Source organism: Amblyomma americanum, chromosome 11 (genome assembly GCF_052857255.1).
Source record: "Amblyomma americanum isolate KBUSLIRL-KWMA chromosome 11, ASM5285725v1, whole genome shotgun sequence".
In the NCBI taxonomy this organism is placed as follows: Eukaryota; Metazoa; Arthropoda; class Arachnida; order Ixodida; family Ixodidae; genus Amblyomma; species Amblyomma americanum.
The window spans coordinates 99,493,488-99,514,757 of NC_135507.1; the positions used below are offsets into that span (position 1 = coordinate 99,493,488).

A 21,270-nucleotide genomic window follows, 5' to 3' on the forward strand; every position below is an offset into this window, starting at 1 on the left:
ATTTTGTGGCTGTCTACAATTTGAATTTCTTGACCTGCGTATTTAGGAGCGCGTTGTAGTTCGACTGGCTTGTTCCTTGCATGGAAAATTATTACCTTAGTCTTTGTAGGGTTTATTTGGAGGCAATTAGAAGAGGACCAGTTCTCTAGTTTCGTAAGGATTACGTTGCACTCTTCAATTAACTTGTTTATGTCGTGACTGCAGGGATTAGTAAACTGCTATCATCGGCGTATATAATAAATTTCGCTTTGTCATAAATATGCACAATGTCATTTATATAGATGTTAAAAAGCATCGGGCCCAGTATGCTGTCTTGAGGCACACCATTTCGTACCGCCAGAAAAGAAGACTGATGGTTGTGGATATAGACAGATTGTTTTCGATTTTGCAGGTATGATTTCATGAGATCTAAAGGTGTTCCACGAACTCCGTTTTGAGAAAGTTTATGAGTTAAAATTTGATGGTTTAGGGAATCGAAAGCCTTACTAAAATCAATGAAGAGTCCGACAGTGAGAATACCTGCTTCAGTGTTTTGCAGGATACATTCCTTAACTGATAACAAAGCCGTTTCCGTCGACTTTCCCCTTCGGAAGCCTAATCGAGCATCAGACAGGATTTGTTTTGCATTAAAAAAGTTCACTACCCGGGAAAAGATTACTTTTTCCAAGCCCTTTGAAAAGACTAGAATCACAGATATTGGTCTATAATTGGACACTACATCTTTATCTCCCCCTTTAAACACAACTGTCACTCTTGCTTTCTTCATTTCTTCCGGGTAAACTCCCGTTTCGATTAACAAATTGAAGATGTATGCAAGCACAGGTGCAATATATGATAGTACATATTTGACTGGTTTTATCTGAATATTGCCAACATCTAAGGCTTTGCTATTATTCAAATTCATAAAGGTCTCATTGGTGGACTCAAGGAAAAGGCTTTCGAAAGGGCTACAAGATGAAGGAACTTCAGGTAGATGCATCATAGGTAAATGGGTAGTTAAAAAATTGCTGTTGAAATGGCCAGCAAGAGCCTGACCGGATAATTCCGAGCCCTTATAGATTATTCGTTGAGCTGGCGCATTTTTCGTATTGCGACGTAACAAGTTATCTACAACTTTCCACACAGTGTCTGAATTTTTCATTCTATCATTAGAGATCAGTTTTTGATGATACACGATCTTAGCACGCTTAAGCTTAGCATTTAGACTATTTCTTGTTTTTTTTTAAATAAGAGATTCTAGAGAGCGATTATTTAAAAAGGCATGGTACTTTTTTGCTCTTTATCATTCTTCTGAGCTCTGGCGTGATCCATGGTTCTCTTATTCGTTTAGACTGCTTAATGTTCTTTATATATTTGTACAAAAACCTTGATAAACGCTGAATATGCATTATTTGAGTCTTATATAGAATAACTAGGACTCCCGCCCAAAACCATTTCAGCTTATCTGGGTACCTCCAACCTTTTTTATTTGCGTGTAACTCCAGCCCCTCTTCATCTTTGTTATTGTAGCCGCTATTGTTTCTCAAGTACCATATTGATATTAGCAGTTCCTAATTCAAGCCTTCTGCAGGGTTTGAAGGACCTATTTAATTGGAAATGAGGAGAACACGTGCACAGGGTGGAAAGCGTGTGATCTGCCAGGAAACACTGAGGCGGCCCCGAGAAGGGCCTTTATTAAGGTTGACAGCCGTTTTGTGCCTCTTCACTTAGCAGCGACGACACAGCGTGTGCGGTCCCCATGGTTTTGCCCCAGCTGTCGAAGCAATCCTCGGGCACGACCTTCGACATCTGATGTTTTTATTTAAAAAACACATGGGCCAAAGTCGTGCTGTATGCAGTGCGATCGCCATGTGGTTCCACTGACGGCGAACAATCATCCACCTAGCCCGGCTCTTTGGACAGATTCAGGAAACGACTGAAAAGAACAAAAGTAACGAGCAAACAAGTTAACACGCAAAGAAACGAAGGCGCTCTGCGCTAATTCTGTAGCGAGGTCTAATATGTAAATTTTCACGGCTGGCGTCGATTTCTACAAAGCGCGGGTAGTCGCTACGGAAATAAACAAAGGCGCACTGGAGCTGGGTAAGTCTGCAGCTACAAGCACGAGTTTTTTTTTGTCTACCGCCGATTTCCAAACCGCGCGATCGTCATAACTTTTCTTGGACTTGCTGTTGAAGCTGACAGCGATCATAAAAACTAAGGCCGCCGACTGTAGTGACAGAGGCTTGCCATTGAAAGGAACAAAGCCGTGCACTTTGTCAACCAGGCAACGAGGCCTAGCGCGAGTTTTAGAGCCGACTTGGACAAAGCGCGAGACGGCGCGCGCTTCTAACGCTTGCCGACGCAAAGAAACAAAGGCGCGCTGCGCTGGGATAAAGCCGTAGCGAGGTCTAATATGTAAATTTTCACGGCTGCCGTCAATTTCGACACAGCGCGAGAAGTCTCTAAGGAATTAAACAAAGCTGCACTGCACTGGGTGAATGCTGGACACTTAGGCAAGGCGCGATTTCCACAATGCGCGAGTCGGAACTTCTGGACTTACCGTTGCAGCTGATAGCGATCCTAAAGGGCAGATTGTAGTGGCAGAATTATCGTGGCCACTTTTAACCTGGACTTGCCACTGCAAAGGAACAAAGGCGCACTGGGGTCGATGCCCTGGCGTCTCGCCACGTGGTATCGGTCCGCGGCAAATAAGGACAGCATCGGCTCGCCAGAAGCATCCAGGAAACGATGCTTCAAAAAAAGTTACGTTACAAGCGCCGCAATTTGGCGAGTTCTGCACGAGAAAACTTGCGAAAACGTTTTTCAACCCTTACCTCGTGATTGAGAACGTGCACGCGCGACAAGCGCTTCATCGTGGCTGTCAGACGGCCGTTCAGATGGCGGCGCCGGCGGTCCTCAAACCGCACCTTATGTGGGTTGTCGTAATGGAGTTGCAAAAGTTTGAACACCAGCACGACACTAGCCACGTGCTCCTGCAGCAGGAAAACGATGTCCTGGAATGCGCAAGGCATGTAAGTAAGCGGTACAGCACTTCATGAAGCGAAATTTGAGATAAAATGCGTACCTTTATGTCGCTGGCGATTTCTCGCTGGTCAGCGCCTTTTGGGGGTCGTCGCAATGTCGTGGAAGCAAGAACTGTACAGAAATTTCAGCTGGCTGCGCCGACGAGCGCACCACGCAAAAAAAAAGCCATACCTGGACAGCTTCCGAAACGCGCGCGCCGCCCCCTACGCTCACGAAGAGAATGCCCGCAGACCACGCACGCCCGGCGGCCGGCCAGCCGGCCCTAGCGATTCCCTAGGCACTCTAGGCACAGGCCGAGAGAGAGGCGCGGCGACCCCACATCCGGTTGAGAACGAGGGCGAAGCGAAAAAACGTCACGCTGACACGCATCCCACCGACCAATCGGCGTTTCCAGCCTACCGACCCGCAAACGCTTCTCTTCGACTGGGATAATCGCCGCGAGCGGACGCGTCGCTCGCGGCTCCGCTCTTCGCGACGGGGAGACAGGCTCCCGTACTCGTCCCGTCCGGCCTGCGGAGTTTATATCCCTTGCCTTAGCGCGGGCGAACATTCGCTCGGAACCTTGCTGGTGAGTCGGACGACCTCGATTCATTAGCGTACCTTGTTGCTAGCTGGCGTTATTGTTTCTGTAGCAATAAATGCCTGTTTGTGTCAGCCAATGTGTCGTTCCTTTGTTCCCCCAGAGCAAGGCCCGCCGTGGTCGGTGAGCACTCGGTAGCGTACGCGATCACGGGGTGGGGTCCGGGCGGCTTTGAACCGCGTCAGCCGCGATTGAGTGGGGAGAACGTACTTATCTCCCCATTCAAACCCCACAGTACTCAGTTCGCTCATTTATGTGTATTTTATGCTATTTTTGCGTTCGTAATGAAAAAATTCTAACGCATTTAGTGGCACGTTATATTTTTACGCTCACTCGTTTGGCTGTTTTTCCAAACTCGCTGCTCATTGAAACAAAGGCTAGTGATGTATGCAACTGATCTCTACTATACGAGAAGTGGGCATGCGTTCGGATCGTGTGCCGAAGTGCGTGTGGAAGCGAACTCCGCTCAGCACGATTGCGTCTTAATGCTGCAGAGAGCACCCCTGGACGCCTCATAGACTTGCGTGGGTAAAGAGCGTAAATTTTATTTGTACTTGCTGTGTGCGATTCTCTTGTTTGTCACCTATAAAAATGAACTATTATGTTCTGTTTTGCAGCAACCCCGACCTGTTGGGCTCGGCAGAAGAGTATTAATGCCACCGCAGCTGTCTTAAACATGATGAACGGGCTCAGCGAGAATATTCAAGATTCAGTGAAGGTGCAAAGGGCAATAAGCATTGACGCACTCAAACCTTATCTTCATTGTTTTGAACTCCCGTGACGACCATGTACGTACACTCGCTTACTCAAATGTATTTGAGCTAGCTAGAGTGCTTGGACGTCCCGACGCTCCCGTGGAGACGTCTGTGAATGGTCTGCATTAGGCTCCCGCCGCATCTGGGATTGCAACGGGTCCTAGATGCATCTGGGATTGAAATGGGTTCCAGTTGCATCTGGGATTGCAACTGGTCCCAGATGCAACTGGTCCCAGTTGCAACTGGAAATCTGTTCCTTAAACCAGATGGACTGGGACCAGTTGGAAACCAGTTAAAAATTTTCACCTGGGCACAGATGCTTGAGGTGGAGCGTAGGTTGGGCGGTAGTTAGGCGGCAGTGCGACGGCGGCAGCGTAGGTCAGGGGTGCAGCGACAGGTGCGGGGGGAGGGACCGGTGGAAGCGCATCAGCCACTTGTTCGCTGATGGCAGTGCGAAGGTCGGGCGCCAGGAATGGAGATTGCACGGAGGGGGATGGCAGAAGCAACAGCTGACGTGCAACTTCCTCACGCACAAAATCTTTGATGAGCGCCAACAGTTGCGAGTGGTCGGGTGAAGCCGACAGGCCGGCAAGCGACTCGACAGGCGCTGCTGCGTGCTGGCGAGTGATGAGCCTCTGCTTGCGCAGCTCGTCGTAGCTCTGGCAGAGACTGACGACTTCGGCAACGGTGCGGAGATCTCGCGACAGCAGCATCTGAAAGGAGTCATCCTCGATGCCTTTCAGAATATGCTTGATCTTGTCCGCCTCGGACATCTGGGCGTTGACGCGCGAACACAGGTTGACCACGTCTTCAATGTAGCTGGTGAACGTCTCACTCGACTGCTGAGAGCGCTCGCGCAAGCGGTGTTCGGCGCGTAGCTTGCGCACAGCAGGACGTCCGAACACTTCGGTGAGGTTTGCCTTAAAAGCAGTCCACGTGGAGAAGTCTGCTTCGTGGTTTCGAAACCACAGGTTGGCAACGCCAGTCAAATAAAAGATGACATTGTTCAACTTGGTGGTATCGTCCCACTTGTTATACGTGCTCACCCGCTCGTATGATGTCAGCTAGTCTTTTCCTCAGTCAGGCTACCTCTTCCTTTCCTCAGTCAACATAGGATGATGCCCTTTTTCACACTCATGGCATTTTAAACTGTCTTTCTTTAAATATCATTCTGCAGAACTGACACTGATAAGGTCTTTCACTCTTATGGGCTTGCACATGCATAGCAGGGGTTGTACTGTGTGTAAAGGCCATGGGGCAGAGCTGGCACTGGAATGGTTTCTCACCCGTGTGGGTGCGAAAATGTTTCACCAGTGTCCTTTTGAGCAAAGCTGCCATCACATTGGTAACACTTCTATGGACGCTCACCAGTGTGGGTACGAAGGTATTGATCCAGGTGGGACTTTTGAGAAAAGCTGCTATCACAGTGGTCACACTTGTATGGTCGCTCACCCGTGTGGATGAAAAGGTGTCGGTTCAGGTGGCCCTTTTCAGAAAACCTGCTGTCACAGTGGTCACACTTGTATGGACGCTCACCCGTGTGGGTGCGAAGGTGGCGCACCAGGGTGCTCTTGAGAGCAAAGCTGCTGTTACAGTGGTCACACTTGTATGGTTGTTCACCCGTGTGGATGCGAAGGTGTCGGTTCAGGTGGCCCTTTTCAGAAAACCTGCTGTCACAGTGGTCACACTTGTATGGACGCTCACCCGTGTGGGTGCGAAGGTGGCGCACCAGGGTGCTCTTGAGACCAAAGCTGCTGTCACAGTGGTCACACTTGTATGGTCGCTCACCCGTGTGGATGCGAAGGTGTCTATTCAGCTGGCCCTTTACAGAAAACCTGCTGTCACAGTGGTCACACTTGTATGGACGCTCACCCGTGTGGGTACGAAAGTGGTGCAACAGGGTGACCTTTTGAGCAAAGCTGCTCCCGCAATGGTTACACTTATAGGGATGGTGATCCGTTTCAGTGAGAATGTGCTGCTCTAGGTGGTTTTTATTCGTGAAGCTCTGATTGCAGTGCGGGGACCGGTGCAGCTGCTGGCTCATGTTATCCCCAGACAGCACTCCGAGCTTGAGATCAGCTGTGACCAGGCCTGCACCAAGAAAGGCGGGGTGTTTTCAGAGAAATACGAGACCATGCGTGTTATAACTAATTTCGTGGTGGCAATACTATGCATTTAACCTAACAAGTTTATTTCAAGGTCAATGGGTTGAGCATTAAAAAAAAAAGATGTTTCTAAACAAAATTTCCAAGTATTTATAAATTTTCATGGAGCTGGAAGGAGAATGTTTTAACTTTCAAACAATTACTCAGAGCAATGAGCATACTCTATAGCCAGCTTAAGAGTTGGAGCAACTTTGCCAAAGTGCTCGTATAATGTATGGCTTCATGGAGATCTTCCAAGCCTTGCCAAGAGTTTTTCATGAATAACGTACTGTCTGTAAGCTTTCATTAGTGACACAGTACACCGGCAATGAGTGTATTCAATCTGTCTATTAAAGCAAAGTAAAATATTATGCAGGCAACACTCCTCTCATAAATCTAGCACAATGAGGCCTGGTGGTCTGACGAAATAAATGCAGAATGGAAATGATCACACTGAAAACCACCAGGACAAAACCAATTCTGTCAGCATAGTCACCAATAAAATACATAGCACTGAAGATAAGCATGAATCATTAATAGCAAATCAGAATGAACCAGACTAGATAGATATTTCCCAACAGCAAATAGGATCAAAAGAACTAGAATTTCTTGTAGACATAAGATAAAACAGAAGTGACTAAAATCACTCCACATCATCTGACAGCACACAAAAAGGTATAACTAATGCTGTGCAGAAGCATAGAGAAAACAATAAGCCAGGAAATAATGAGACATGGAAGCTCAAAAGGATGGCAGATCCACAATAGAAACTATAGTGCTAAACTGGCGAGACTACAGCACAGAAAGCAACAGAGTATGATGCACAAAAGGCACAGCAACACAAACACATGCACTTTTTATACTGCAGTTTTTTTTTGCTGTGCATGCTCTAGCTTGTGTCTGCAACTAGTGCTGCAGTCTACTGGATCACAAGGTTTCCTCAGAAATCATGCATAATTCCACTTATAGAATGTTTCACAATATCCATTGTTCACGTTGCAATAATGGTTGTTTGATTTATAAGGTTTAACATCCCACAGCCACTCAGGCTACCAGAGATGCAATAGTGGAGGGCTCAAGGTAATTTCAACCACCTGGGTGTCTTGAACATGTACTGACATCACACATTACATGACCCATAGCATTTTGCCTCCATCAAAATTCGACCACAGCAGCTGGGATTGAACCTGTCTTTTGAGTCAGCAGCCAAGCACCCTATAACCACTGAGACACCATGGCTGGTTGGTGCAACCATTAGACAGTGTTCCAGGCGTTAACAAGGCAGGGTATAAGACGTCCCATTTTGTGCAACGACACCACAGTCTGAGGTCACTGGCTATGCTATTTTACACTATGAACATCAAACAGTTCAGCCTTCAATATGCTGGAAGCATTGGTTTTAGATGGTCTTTTGGGCAGCTTGTGTACTGATTGGTTGCCAATATCCATTTCGATGCCTGCAAAATGAAACGGAGCAAAAAAGTTGATTAGAATAAGAACTGCAAGGCTGCAAACCACAGTATTCTGTTAAAGAAGTATAAACACATAATTTTGAAGGCACATTTTCTTCTCTACAATGATGTAGAAGAGACTACTATGCATGAATCACCACGCCGTATTTGCATATGGCCGGTAAATAATTTATAGCCAAGTTCGGTCATGCTTCTTCAGTTTCAACAGCTGAACGATGACTGATATCAACATGTGCATGTAGTTCATGTGAGGCTTGACAGAACTGCAATATAATCACTGTTTATGGATTTGTTGTCATGCCGTCACTTCAGGCAGCCTGGGTTTAGCATTATAGAGAAATAAAACGAGAAAGCAACGGTTTTATCACAATTCTTTCGTGCCTCACATGACTCATAAGAAAAAAGCAAGAATACCAATCTTCGAATAAAGTAATGGCTCAAGCTCTTTTAATTATTATCCAATATCTCCAACAAGCATCCCCTCAAAGCTGCTTGAACATATAAAATGAAGCTTTATGGCACACTTTGATGCAATTAATTTCTATCCTGAAGAGCAGTTTTAGACAGCTACTCAACAGCATGGGCTACAAAACACTGAAGACATGACCAAATGAAGGCAACTGTATAATCACTTAATACAGAGTTTTCTGGCGTTAAAGCAAAACAAAAATTGTTAAAGGGCCACACGAAGGGGTGTTCGAGCTTGGCTTTAAAATGTTTGCAGTATGTAGACTACAGGCCACCGAGCGTTCATGCCGGGTATGAGACGTCAAAAGCGAGGTTAAAATTTACAAGATTTTTTTAAAAATTTCTGCTTTCGCACCTTGCAGCGATGCACGGTGCCGGGCTTTTGCGCGAAAACCTGGCAGATGACGTCACGTCTTGCAAACGATGTCAGCGGCTGGGGGTAGTCACTGGTTCACAGCGCCAAATTCTTTCAGAAGTCCCGTGCTACCGCGGCCACTCTGCGCGCTCCACAGCCGGCGGAGGTAGGGGAGGTGTCGAGTGAGTGGGGCCGGCGGAGGAGCGCCACCATGTTGGCGTGCGAGAGGAGAGGGTAGGGCACGAAGACGCTGAAGTTCAAATTTTGTCTGATATAATTCAGCTTCCACAAAACTCATTAACATAATTCTTGCGGGGGGATAATTATGAACAGTCATGTTTTAACATCCCAGACATATTGCACCTTTAATGAGACCCCCTTTCTGGGTCCCTTTAACGGAGATGAAACACTTCTTCGAAAGGCCTGTGCAATTTATGTGCACTGTAGCAGGATACAACTTATAAAAAAATAGTTATAGGGTGCCGTATTACTCCACTGACCAATACCGCCATTAATTTAGCTATCTTAAATTCTACTGTGTTGAACAATTAGGAGGGATCAAGACTTTTGACCTCATAATAAAGTCATGTGATCAGCTTTCTTAAGGAAACATTTCAACAGACTTCACATAGAAATTCTGTCCAGCAGTCATGAATGTGACCAGATGCACTGCGGGCTTAGTGTTATCCAAACATACCTGTCACAATTCATCTCTTCCAAGCGTCCCATCCACTGTTTCACAAGGTGTCGTACTGTTTTTTTAGTGTGCGATTAGCGTTCTCAAGTAAAAAGAAATGCTTTGACAGATTGCTTTTTCTTAACAGAAATTCTGTGCAGTGGTTATGAATGTGGGCAGAGATTCACTTCAGACTTCGTCATATATGACCATACTAATCATAATTCCACTCTTTCAAACATCCAGGCTGTTACACTGGGTGCTATGCTGTCTTCTTTAGGGCATGATTAGCCTTCTTAAGAAGAAACACTCCTACTCACTACTTTGTCATTGAGAAATTCTGTGCAGAAGCCATGAATGTAGGCAGTTTTATTGCCAACTTATTCGTATTTATTTATTCATACATAGTGCAGCTCCAAAAGGGCTCTTGAAGGATTGGGGATATCAGATACAAGGTAAGCAGTGGCGTATATATGTTGATTCATGCATGTGCACATATATACAAGATGCAATATAACACGAAAAAAGCATAGGTGTTAATGACATTCAATGGCAGCCAAAGAATATGGATGTGCAAGGGAGTTAATTTCACACGGTAGGCAGCTGCAGCTTTCGACAGTATGTGGGAAGAAGCTGTATATACATGTATCAGTGCATGCGTAAAGTGGAGAAATATTTAAACTATGATGGCACCTAGTTTATAATGCAGAAAAATTAACATGGGTTCTCACTGCCATGAGGTGCAGAGAGTTAATAAACATCTATATATGCCTGAGGCACTTGGAGTACCTGCGCCTTGAAAGCGGGGTTGGAGGTAGTGCACCGAGATTAGAGAGGGGTGAAAATTTTGTTGTAGAAACGGTAGATAAAACGAATTTCGTTCTTATGGGCAGATTCAATTTTCTCGCACCACAGTTGTTGACATAGATTCCAAACAGAGCTGTAATCGATAGGCAGTCGGATTAGTTTTGTATGCTAAATTTTGTATCAAATGGTGCTGTGTGTAATGTACGCCGTAGATACCACACTCTCCGAAGTGCTTTACTGCAAGCTAGATTGATGTGCTTGGACCAAGACATGTTAGATGTGAAAAGCAGTCTAAGGTATATATCCAGCCATATCAATCCTAATTAACCTCCTTCCAGTGTCCTGTCCGCTGCAACACAGGGTGCCGTGCTACCCTTTTTAATGCTCCAACAGCATATCAATGACTTGCCACTCGCTTATAGGCACCCTGCACCTGCCAGGTGTGTCCAACGTCCACGCTTTGTTCAGCGTCACCAGCGGCCAGTTTTTCAGTTTTGCATCCCAAGGGGAACGGTGCTGTTGAGAGTGCGATAGCGAGGCCGGGCCGGGAAGGGACGAGGAAGAACGGAGACGGCATTATGAAAAAGACAAGGAAAGCTCTACATGACTATATAGATAACATGCAAGTAAGAGCAAATGAGAATGCCTACGACGTCCGTTCAAGCGAGCAGATGTACAGTGCAGAAGGAGCAACATACTGCAAATCTCTAGGAGCTCTCACGAGCTGCCTTAGCTACAATGTCCAAGGGAGGCTTTGGTAGTGCTTCCGTGTAAGCAGGCACTAGAAACTAACAAATACTGCAGGCAACCTTATTTGCAAAGCCATATAACAAAGCTGGCAAATTTAAAGATCAAAGTAACCTCGTAGTGCCGACGCAAGAAACTACGCCACACTGGGTCATTGCTTACCTGTACTAGCGCTCGTCAGTGGACGCTCTCACAATGCGCAGCTAAACCTATGTACAAGTGCATGCTTCAAAGCGAGGCTCCAGCACAGGAGTTCTTGGAAGAGGTAGTCTGTTCACGTGCCGCACCCTGCACGGTAGCAGACAGGCTTCAGCAGCCGCGACAAGACAAATACCGAAGGCCTTAATTGCGCGTTGACACCTGCGAGCTCCAGACACCCTGCGAAAATTATTTGTTCCGCACCCCGGCTGCACGTCCCCAACACCTGGGGAGCATGAAAGAAATGCTTGTATGCATTCATTTCAATTCTGGAATTTTGACCGGCGAGCAGAGCATGCTACTCTATGGCTCGCTGAGAGTTTCACTTGCCGTGCAAGAACTTCTGCAGTGTCGCCGCAGCAGGGCAGGTGGCTTTCGCTTTTAATTCTTTTAAGCATTTGTGGCAGAAGGCCCGAGCATCAAGCTGTACGACAATTGACGTTGACAGAATAAGTGCACCTCGGCTGCCGTAATGTGAAAACCGTGTGGCCACATATATGCCCACATAGATGCCTCGAGCAATGTGCTCATGCGGGCTTTTAATAAAGGACATGTTTCAATCAATTAAGCATTTCTTGAAGCATATCTACCTTTCCACTGTGCAGAACGCAGCGAATACCACACGCTGCCATATCAATGCTACAATTCGCTGAACACGTTCAGCACATGCATATATGCCCGCTTACTGGAGCAGCAATCTGCAGCCCCCTCGTGAAAAGCCTCGAACACCATCGCAATATCAGCTGAGCGCACAAAAGTAACAGCAGAAATATTTTGTGTGTATCTATGTGATCGTAATATGAAGCAAAAAGTTGTGCTTCCGAGGTGATGAGACGATTGAACATAGATCGCACACATATATGCAAAACCAATAAATGACAAGCTAGAACTACCACTAAAGGGAGCCGCTGCTGGCGGCACAGGCGATATCAACCATTGTATAGTCGAAACAAGCGCCTGCATCACGTAAAACATCGCACGAAGAGCCGTGGTCCTTCTAGTATGTATAAAAATGGCCACAACCACATCCAGCTACCATGTCATATCTCCGTCGTCTGCTGGTTACCCGAGCACTGCGAGCACAAAATGGTCCAGGCCGGTCTGGCTGCCCGGTGGTAGCCCGAAATCGCTCATCCAGCCAGTAGGTACACTGCCACAAAAATAAAAAAAGAAAAACGAACACGTTCTGGGCAGCCACCGGAAGTGCGAAGGACAGTCCGAGAAAATCCAGCGCCTGGCTCCGCATTCTCGCAACCCACAGTCAGCCAGCAGGTAGCCAAAAACGGATAATCGAAGAGGCCCAATGTGGTAACGCCCACGGCAGGAGGCGGTGCTGATACTCTCTCACAGCTCGGTCGATGGAAAGGGGAATCCTTGAACACTGTCGCGTCGACGTCACCAATCCATTCTGGTCAGTGCCTCTGTCGGGAGGGAATGGCACGTCGATTGCCAGCAGGTAAATGAACCCCTTTGTACTGCCCGGCCTGCTGTCCGAAACATGGGACCTTTGCCGAGGTTGCGGCCGTGTTTCAACTACAATCCCCAGCACAACCTTTCAACAGCATCACTATCTTCGGCGACCTGAGTGCGGTCAAGCCACTTGATGCTGCCTCTGTCGCCACCGCCGCCGTGGTCACCCTGGTCGAGGGAGTTCGCGCATTAATCCACTTAAGCTGGAGTGCATCCAGATCATAACAGCATCCTATAGGAATACATGCAAAAAAAATTTTTGTAACCAGTTTTATGATATCACAGTGTACTGAAGATGTTGTCTCTTCGTAAAGAAATGCTGAGTATACCTTAAAAAATTGTGAAAGTGTGAAACTTCATTTCAAAGGCGATGTATGTTTAAAGCACCGCGATACGGGGGCGCGTGTCACATTCGGCTGGGAGCACCAAGTGTTAGTGCGACACACGCGTAACGAAACTTCTGACCAATTTTTTCAGTTTCACAGTCTACTTGTGGTGGCAGCAATTCGTTTACAGTTGGCAAGTGCTTTGAAGACGACTGACAAAGTGTGGAATGTCATTCTGAAGGCAAATATAGTGAGTGCTATATTTTCTCACTGATGCAGTCGTTCAAACTGGACAGCCTAGACAGCTCTACATGAAAATTTCTCAAACGACATGATAAGCGAACGAAAACAAACCGGGTACCATAGCAGACGACGGCGCACATGAAACCCCCGATCGCCTCCGCCACATCTAGAGTGTTTGTAGAGGCAGCAGGGTTTCAGCCGGTCAATGGACTCACAGGCTTCTTTCGATATGGAAACTAAAAAAAAAAGGCGTTAACCTTTTTGAATCCAGACACATTCATTATGTGAAGGAACTTATGACTGAAAACGGGAGCGAATTAGCATCGCCGCCTGCCACAAGCTGACTAGAAAGAAGCCGCTGCAACAAAAGTATTTTTAAACCACTTCTCTGCAAATTAAGAAATAATACGTACTCCTCAAAACTAAAACCATAGGTATCTAAATGACCTTCTATGCCACGCGACGCAAGTTTATATGTCTACGTGTTTCCACTGTCATCATGCACAGGCAGTTGCCCGACAAAGCTGTCAATACCTTCAGCTCTTTAGGGTTAATTCATTTGTGTACTTTGCAAGGATGAAAATTAAATTGTTCCGATTTATATACAAATCTCAAAATTACAACACACAGTTACAACTGACAAAAACTCCTCAACTATGATACAGTAAACACTGGTTAACTTGCAACATTTTTGAAAAAAGCAGCAAAAGTATTAGAGCTCAAGCACACTGGTGAATTTCTAAATGCACAGGAGAAAATGTTTTGTTCAAATTCTTTTTGAAACCTTTACCATCACAATTAAACTGTTTTAAATTACAATATTTTTATGTCAATGGTCACCCGATAAATCTAATCGGCAGAGCAAGTTCACTTAGTTTCGATAAGCCCAACATGTGTGCGGGCTTACAGCAATAATAATAATAATAATAATTGGTTTTGGGGGAAAGGAAATGCCACAGCGTCTGTCTTATACATCGCCGCACACCTGATCTATAAGGGAAGGAATAAAGCAGGAAGTGAATGAAAAAAGGAAGAAAGAGGTGCCGTAGTGGAGGGCTCCGAAATAATTTCAACCACCTGGGGATCTTTAACGTGCCTTAGCGTTTTGCCTCTATCAAAACGCAGCCGCTGCGGTAGAGTTATGCATTTTGATGGAGGCAAAAGGCTAAGACGCCCGTGTGCTGTGCGATGCCAGTGCAGGTTAACCAAGGTGAAAATCTTCAAGTGGAAATTTAACTGGGAGTAACTGGTTCCAGTTGGGATTCGAATCGTTCCAATTGGACGCCAACTGGTACCACTGAAACCCAGTTGGAACACGACTAGTCCCAGTTAGGGCCAAGTGGGAGGTAAATCGTTCCAGTTCGCCACCAACTGGGAAGTAAGCGGTTTCACTTCTGGGTCAACTGGGCAGCAAAAATTCCCAAATGAGGGCCAACTGGGCAGAACTGGTCGTGGGTGAAAACCAAATGGGAAGTATTTTTTACTGCATGGAGGGACATCGAGAAGCAGATAATTGCTGCTGCGGCTCAGCACACCGTGTAGTCATTAGGCGCCGAATTAAGTGTACATACTATGAAATTAGCTTGCTAATTGGCCAACATAAACCCGATCGCACTGTGTGCACTGCAGGCAAATATGCCCGTAGATGCTCTTCTGGCGAATGACACAATTTCCAACTCAGCATTGCGTGTTTGCATGGGTTGCGCTGCAGTGGGAACATATCATGTGCCCGTGTTATTATTACAGCTAATTTTTTTTCATTAAGCCCACCCTCTAGCCCATTATGACATAGGCGTTTCGGGCAGGGTAACATTATGTTTATTTAATTCTAATTCTACAACCACCGAAATGCACTTTTCTGTGACTGCAACTACTGTTACACGCCTTCAACGCCGTGACTATTGCCGTGCGTGGACCGGAGGTGCAGATAGCGCGGTGTCATTCTCTATGCCGCCATCGCGTTGGAGTTCGTAACGTATATTTTCAATAATAGCATAAACTGTGCACTGCCGTTACAGCTGTGATAAAGGTAATATTTTACAATTTAAAAATTATTAACTTATTTTTTGTGAAACAGCAAGCAGAGTACTAAGTATATTGAGAGGACGATACAAAACAAGCGTCAGATTCGCACGCTCCGCATGAGCTAGGGTAGCCATGGCAGCAATGGTTGCGAGGACAGCATGTGCGATTTCTTATCGCGTTCTATGGGAACGTTGTGTTCGAAGACCCCCGACATGGAATTAACTTTTTGCTAACTATTCTTGGAGAGATTTTTCAACAGTTCTTTTCTTGCCGGGGCAGAAGGAAGACAGTTCACTTGTTTTACTACTCGGCGAAGTGGACCCTGCTGTACGAATTAGGACACAGTCATTTTCACCGGCTGGAATCGTGCCCCTCCAGGAGCGTACTCAGTTCGCTCATTGAAGTGAACTTTATGCTATATTTTGCGTTCGTAATGTAAAAATTCTAGCACAGTTAGAGGCATGTAATATATTCATGCTCACTAGCTTGGCTGTGTTGCCAAACTCGATCGCTGTGAAATGAAACAAAGGCTGGTGATGTATGCAACCGAGATCTGCGACCGAGAAGTGGGCACGCTTTCGTATGGTGTGCCAAAGTCCGTGTGGAAGCAAACTCCACACAGCTCAACTGTTTTTTAGTGCCGCAAGAGCGTCCCTTGACGGCTCATAGACTTGTGTCAGTAAATTACTGGGCTTATTTGTAGTGGTTGCTGTGTGCTATTCTCTTGCCACGTATAAAAATGAACTATGTATGTTATGTTCTGTTTTGCAGCAATTCCCTGACCTATTGCCTCAGTGAATGTTGGTCATTACAGGTAAGCCTACTTTAATGAGTACATTATCAAGTGTGTGATATTTCGCTATTTTGTTGCAGCAGCCTTGTCCCACTGGGAAACGTTGCACCATGTAGATTGACATCTCCCCAGCAATGCAGGACCTGACTGCAATCCTGACCGAGAAGATTCACGACTCAATAAAAGCTGAGAGGCGTCTTGCATGTGCAAAACTTTAAAGGCATTATAGAGAAAATAAATCTAAAGTTCAGACAGATCTTTTTACTACTGTGCTTTCATCACTTGAACCTTAAGGGACAAGCTTTGCAAACATGCAGGCAGTGTAGCCCATTCAATGCTGGGCACATCAGGCATGAATTTTCAACTGCGACATTGCTGTCTGGCTTTAATGAACTACACTGCCTGTACGTACATGACAAGCTTCCTGAAGAGCCACCAGTGACTGGTTTCAACAATGAATTCCAAGTTCTACTGGGACCAGTTGCCAACTGGTTTAAGTAACAAGTTTCCAGTTGGACTGGAACCAGTAGCCAATTGGTTTAAGGAACAAGTTTCCAGTTCAACTGGGACCAGTTGAAGTGGAGAATTGTTCCTCAAACCAGTTAAACTCGGACCAAATGGTCCTAGTTGAAAATTTTCACCTGGGCTGTCAAGAGCAGTAGCACCTCCATGAAGAAAAAAGTGCAAGGTCAATTGCCTTCTGCACATCACACTACATTACTTTGGCATTAAGTACATTCGCTAACCACTTGCAGTACTCTGCACTTAAGGCCCTGCATTCCCTCCAAAACAGATGATGATAAGACCTTCAAATGAATATCCTACGAGCATGCTGGCATTTCATGGATGTTCAGCATTACATCATGTATGGAAGTGAGTTGCTACACTGTAAAGTTTGTGTGAACTAGGAAGAATTCATAGGCATGTCTTTCCTTGCTCGAGTTGACGTGGGCCGATTCAAAGTGGGCGTCATAGGTGGCCTAACTGCCTCCAGCTGTGTAAGTGGTGTGGGCCTTTCCCTGAAAATTAGAATAAACAAGAATATAGTCTGCAAGCCGCCAAGTTGATTTAGGAAGCAGGTATGAAAATCTTGCTAGTGAATAAAAAGGATGCCAAAATATGGAAGTGAAACATTGCGCTGTGTGCAAGGGCTGCTGCTGCAGTGTCTGGCTCATGAACCCCCATTTTTCAGGACAGGAAGGGTCACAGAATGCGGATATGAAATGGAATTATCGAAACAGAACTTACTCTGTTTACATATTTGTGCCACATGGGCCCGACATGAAGAATGGCTCTGGCAACCGACTTGCATTCCTGTTCATGAGTAGACAACATTAAATAAACTTGGCTGGTACAATATGCATTGTCATCTTACATATGTCTCTGGCCTTGTATAAGTACCTGTAAATGCAGCTTGACTGTACCTGCGTAAAAGCTTGTTAAACTTTACTAAGCCATATAAGAGATAAAAATACATACATTTTTTGCATCGATCGCCCTTCCATTTCATAGTAACCAGGAACATGGCCTGTACTCCTGATCAATTGAACATGTGTTGAAAAAGTTATTACAAAAAGAGGCAAGCTGTAGTCATTCAGACATACACTCAAGCTCCAGAAGCATCCAATGGCTGGGGAACATTGTTCAACAATATGAACCTAAAACTTTAAAAGGAACCAAAAAATAGGTCACCTTAACAGATTCACTGCGTGATGGATCACCAGCAGTTCAAGTCATTTATCTGTGCTTATTGTGAAGTCTAAGGATGAGAACCTCAGTATAACATCTTTCTCACGCATTCTTTGTGGAACCCAGTAATCAGGACTGGACAGTGTAAAAAGCATGACATGACCGACCAGTGACCCACGATGCAGTGAATGTATTAAGCTGACCACTTCTGAATTTCCTGATGCTGTTTTCCCAAAATACAGTCCAAGCAAAATTTTTAGGCTGCAAATAAAGGCCTGTAAGCTCTCCTTGAAGTCTTTGTATGGTGTGTAGTGATGTTGAAGGTCCTAGGGAATCTACTGTAAAAAAAGTTATTACTCAATGAAGATATGGGCACCATACGAATACATATCAAATTTTGATGGCCCATGAATTGTGCTGCTGGATCCTAGAACTAGGTGTTGGAAGCTAGCGACAGGTTCTGGGGCAGTGTCAGGCATAGCAGAGGCACTTGGCGCAGGATTACCAGTAGCAGTGGTGCTGCTGGGCGCAGGCGTAGCCTGGTGTGTGTATAAAGGTAATGTGAAGTTCAATAAGCATGGGGATTCAATTTCGCATATGGTACCCATTTTACTGATTTGCAAGAAAGCTGTAGCTTTACCTCCGCAGTCAAAAGAAACCATTAGGTCCAATTGAAGTTTCCGATTGGACCCATTGAAATCAACTGGTCAACCAATTGTACCCATTGGACCAAAATGGTCAGTCCATTGGACCCATTGGGAGCCAACTAGCCAGTCAATTCGGCCCATTTGGAGCCGAATGGTCAGCCAGTTGGACTGATGAATCCAACTGATCAGACCAATTGTTTTTCCTTGTTCCGACTCGACTACCCAATTGGTTCCCTGCTCCCAAATGGACTGGTCCGACAGATGTCACGTTGTGGTGATGGCAGTCCAGTGGTCAGAAAGATAGCGAGAATAGCTTCCGAACGAAACTCTTTCGGCTGACTTGCGCCACAATGTACTGAATGACTTGGCGGCGACGAAAGCAACAAGTATGCTCGGCGGTTGTCGAACAGAATGCCCACTATTCTCGACCGTGCTCAATTTAAAGCTGATAGCGAAATTCTGAGATGCGGCACGCAAAGTTACCATAAGAGTCTGGAACAAAGCAGGAAAGGCCCCACCTCGGTGCGATCAATTGAGATTTGTGTGCCAGCAGCTTTCAAGAAAGAACAAACAAACAGTACAAAGATTTGCATCATATTGAGTTTACATTCTGAATGAACTCGGCACTGGTGAGACAAGCATTTTCACCTGTTGTTACAAATATACAAACAGTCAATATTTAAGAAACTGGCAGCTCCGCCATAGCCTCATTCCATAGATTGCCATATTGCAGCTCAAGTTGATCCAGTCAGCCGGTCAGCGAAGTTATCCACAATTTCACATAATGCAGAGTATTGCACAAAATTGTCAAATATTAACCATTTATAAACAAAATTGCCGTACTTAAAATTAAAAATGTATTAAAAAATTTTGTTGCTGATAATCACTTTAAAAAATTTTACTCTTGGAAAATAAAATGATTCCTCAGTTTCGTATCACCACAACTGTGTGTCATCGCACGCAGTCAGCGTGGTCATGGTTCTTGCGCTGCAGTACAGTGCTCTACGTGTAGTACTAGGATACGTATGTGCGCGATATCTTCGAGTGCGCCTGATTTTGCATACGTCAGGTATAATGACAATATAAGCTGTGCGGTGGTTCCCGTCACGGATCTGAAGGAATTGCCACCTGAAAATGCCCGACTGATTCACAAATCTATCATCAGGTAAAGTGGACAAATGCCGAATCAGAAGCAGACTTTTATCCGGCCCGCATTCTCATGCTTGGAGGTAATTAACTGCACTTTTCACTGTTAACTTTGTGTGATATGTGTGTGCCTGATGAAAATGTTGAGCGTTAATTGTGAAGCTGTAATAGAGCCTACGTCCGCGATATATGTTTGGAAGCAGAGCACGTGGTCACATCTTTGTGTGCAAAACAATTAATGAACGAACGTAGTTTGATAATGGAAATAGATAAAATGATTGAAACTTTTTTCTGCACGTGGAGGATGGCTGTGGCTTATGCACTTTTTCAGTGTCGATGATCTGGATAATACAAATCTTCTGGAGAATACATTCATAAATGTGCTGTATTTCTAGCGCAGGACATGACTCCTAAAAATAAGTATATTGCATTTTGCTATTAATTTGAACGCATCGCATAATTACGAAATAAAACATAACAAGGTCCTGTCATGTTTTATGGATCGCCAACAACTGAACAAAAACAAGCATTCCCATGTTGCAGTTTTCAACACGCACAAATTATTGCTTCCGTTGCGACTGCTTGCATCAAAAATCACACAGTTACTGCATTGAATGCTCATCCATAACTTGATTCCACAAAGAGCATCTAAGTGTACAGCTTAAAGGATTTCATTTTAGTTTGTTCACACATTAAATCTTATTCCTTGGTTTTTGCTTTTCGGTCTGTTGATTCTCTGCAGTAATGCAATCCGTGGCGTGCTTCTATTTGATTGCAGGGAGCTCGCAAAAGAAATGGTGCCTTCTAGCTAGGAGCTGCAACAACATTTGTTTCAGGACTATATTTATTCATTCTTATACCTACATGCAGATGGGGCATTATTGCAGGGAAAGTATTTTCATGCAGATACCTATAATAAAGTGCTACTGGTAATAGACTGCTTGCCTCCTGACTGTTTAATAGCCATCTGGTGCCCGACAATCAGAGCAGCCCTGTGAGAATCGGCCATAGAGTGGATCAGTTGGTGTCTACCAATTAGAATAGTCCAATCGGTTTCGCCCAAATGGAATAGTACAATTGGCTTCGGCCAATTGGAATATTCCAGTTGGTTTCGGCCAATCGGAATAGTTCAATTAATTTCGGCGTATCGGAATAGTTGAATTGGTTTCGGCCAATTGGAATAGTCGAATTGGTATTTTCCAATGGTGTCGAAACACATTTGGAAATTTCCAATTGGTAATTTCCAATTGTAATCCAATAGTTTCTTTTTCACTGGGTTGTCCTGCACAAGAAATGCACGGTACAGAAAAGATTTAACATGACTACAAACCTTTCGTGCACAAATGGTGGTGGTGTTCCAATTGGCGAACCACCATGCTCGCAATTTGCTTCATCAAGGCTTGATGCAGACTGTGGCCTGCAAACAAAAGCGACCAGAAGCATATGGCACAGTGAACTGGTCAGTGCTTATGTTTAACTAAAGGTGTGAGGAAATGCACCTCAAGGGCCTTAGGGTGTGGCAAACGATGTTACAATCTTAATGTTCTCAAAGTAGCACGGTAGGGAGTACGGTTGCAAGGCTTCACATTATTAAAACAGCAGTGTTACGCAAGCAATGTGAATGTGCGAACACAGCAAATAAGCTGTGTTTGCACCTCTAACAATCACATCTTTGAATCCTTCAGTTTACAACAATTTATTA

The 21,270-nt window shown here is 45.1% G+C and overlaps 1 long non-coding RNA gene and 1 pseudogene across 1 annotated transcript; both read right to left on the minus strand.

Annotated features, from left to right (window-relative positions):
• Positions 1-1,825: 1,825 nt before the first annotated feature.
• Positions 1,826-2,873, minus strand: LOC144110482 (uncharacterized). The gene is made up of 3 exons (XR_013309851.1): positions 2,817-2,873; positions 2,543-2,733; positions 1,826-1,915 (listed from the first exon to the last, which is right to left on the minus strand). It is a non-coding gene; the product is annotated as an uncharacterized LOC144110482 (long non-coding RNA).
• A 1,791-nt stretch (positions 2,874-4,664) lies between these two features.
• Positions 4,665-21,270, minus strand: part of LOC144109824 (uncharacterized) — a 48,909-nt pseudogene continuing 32,303 nt past the window's right edge.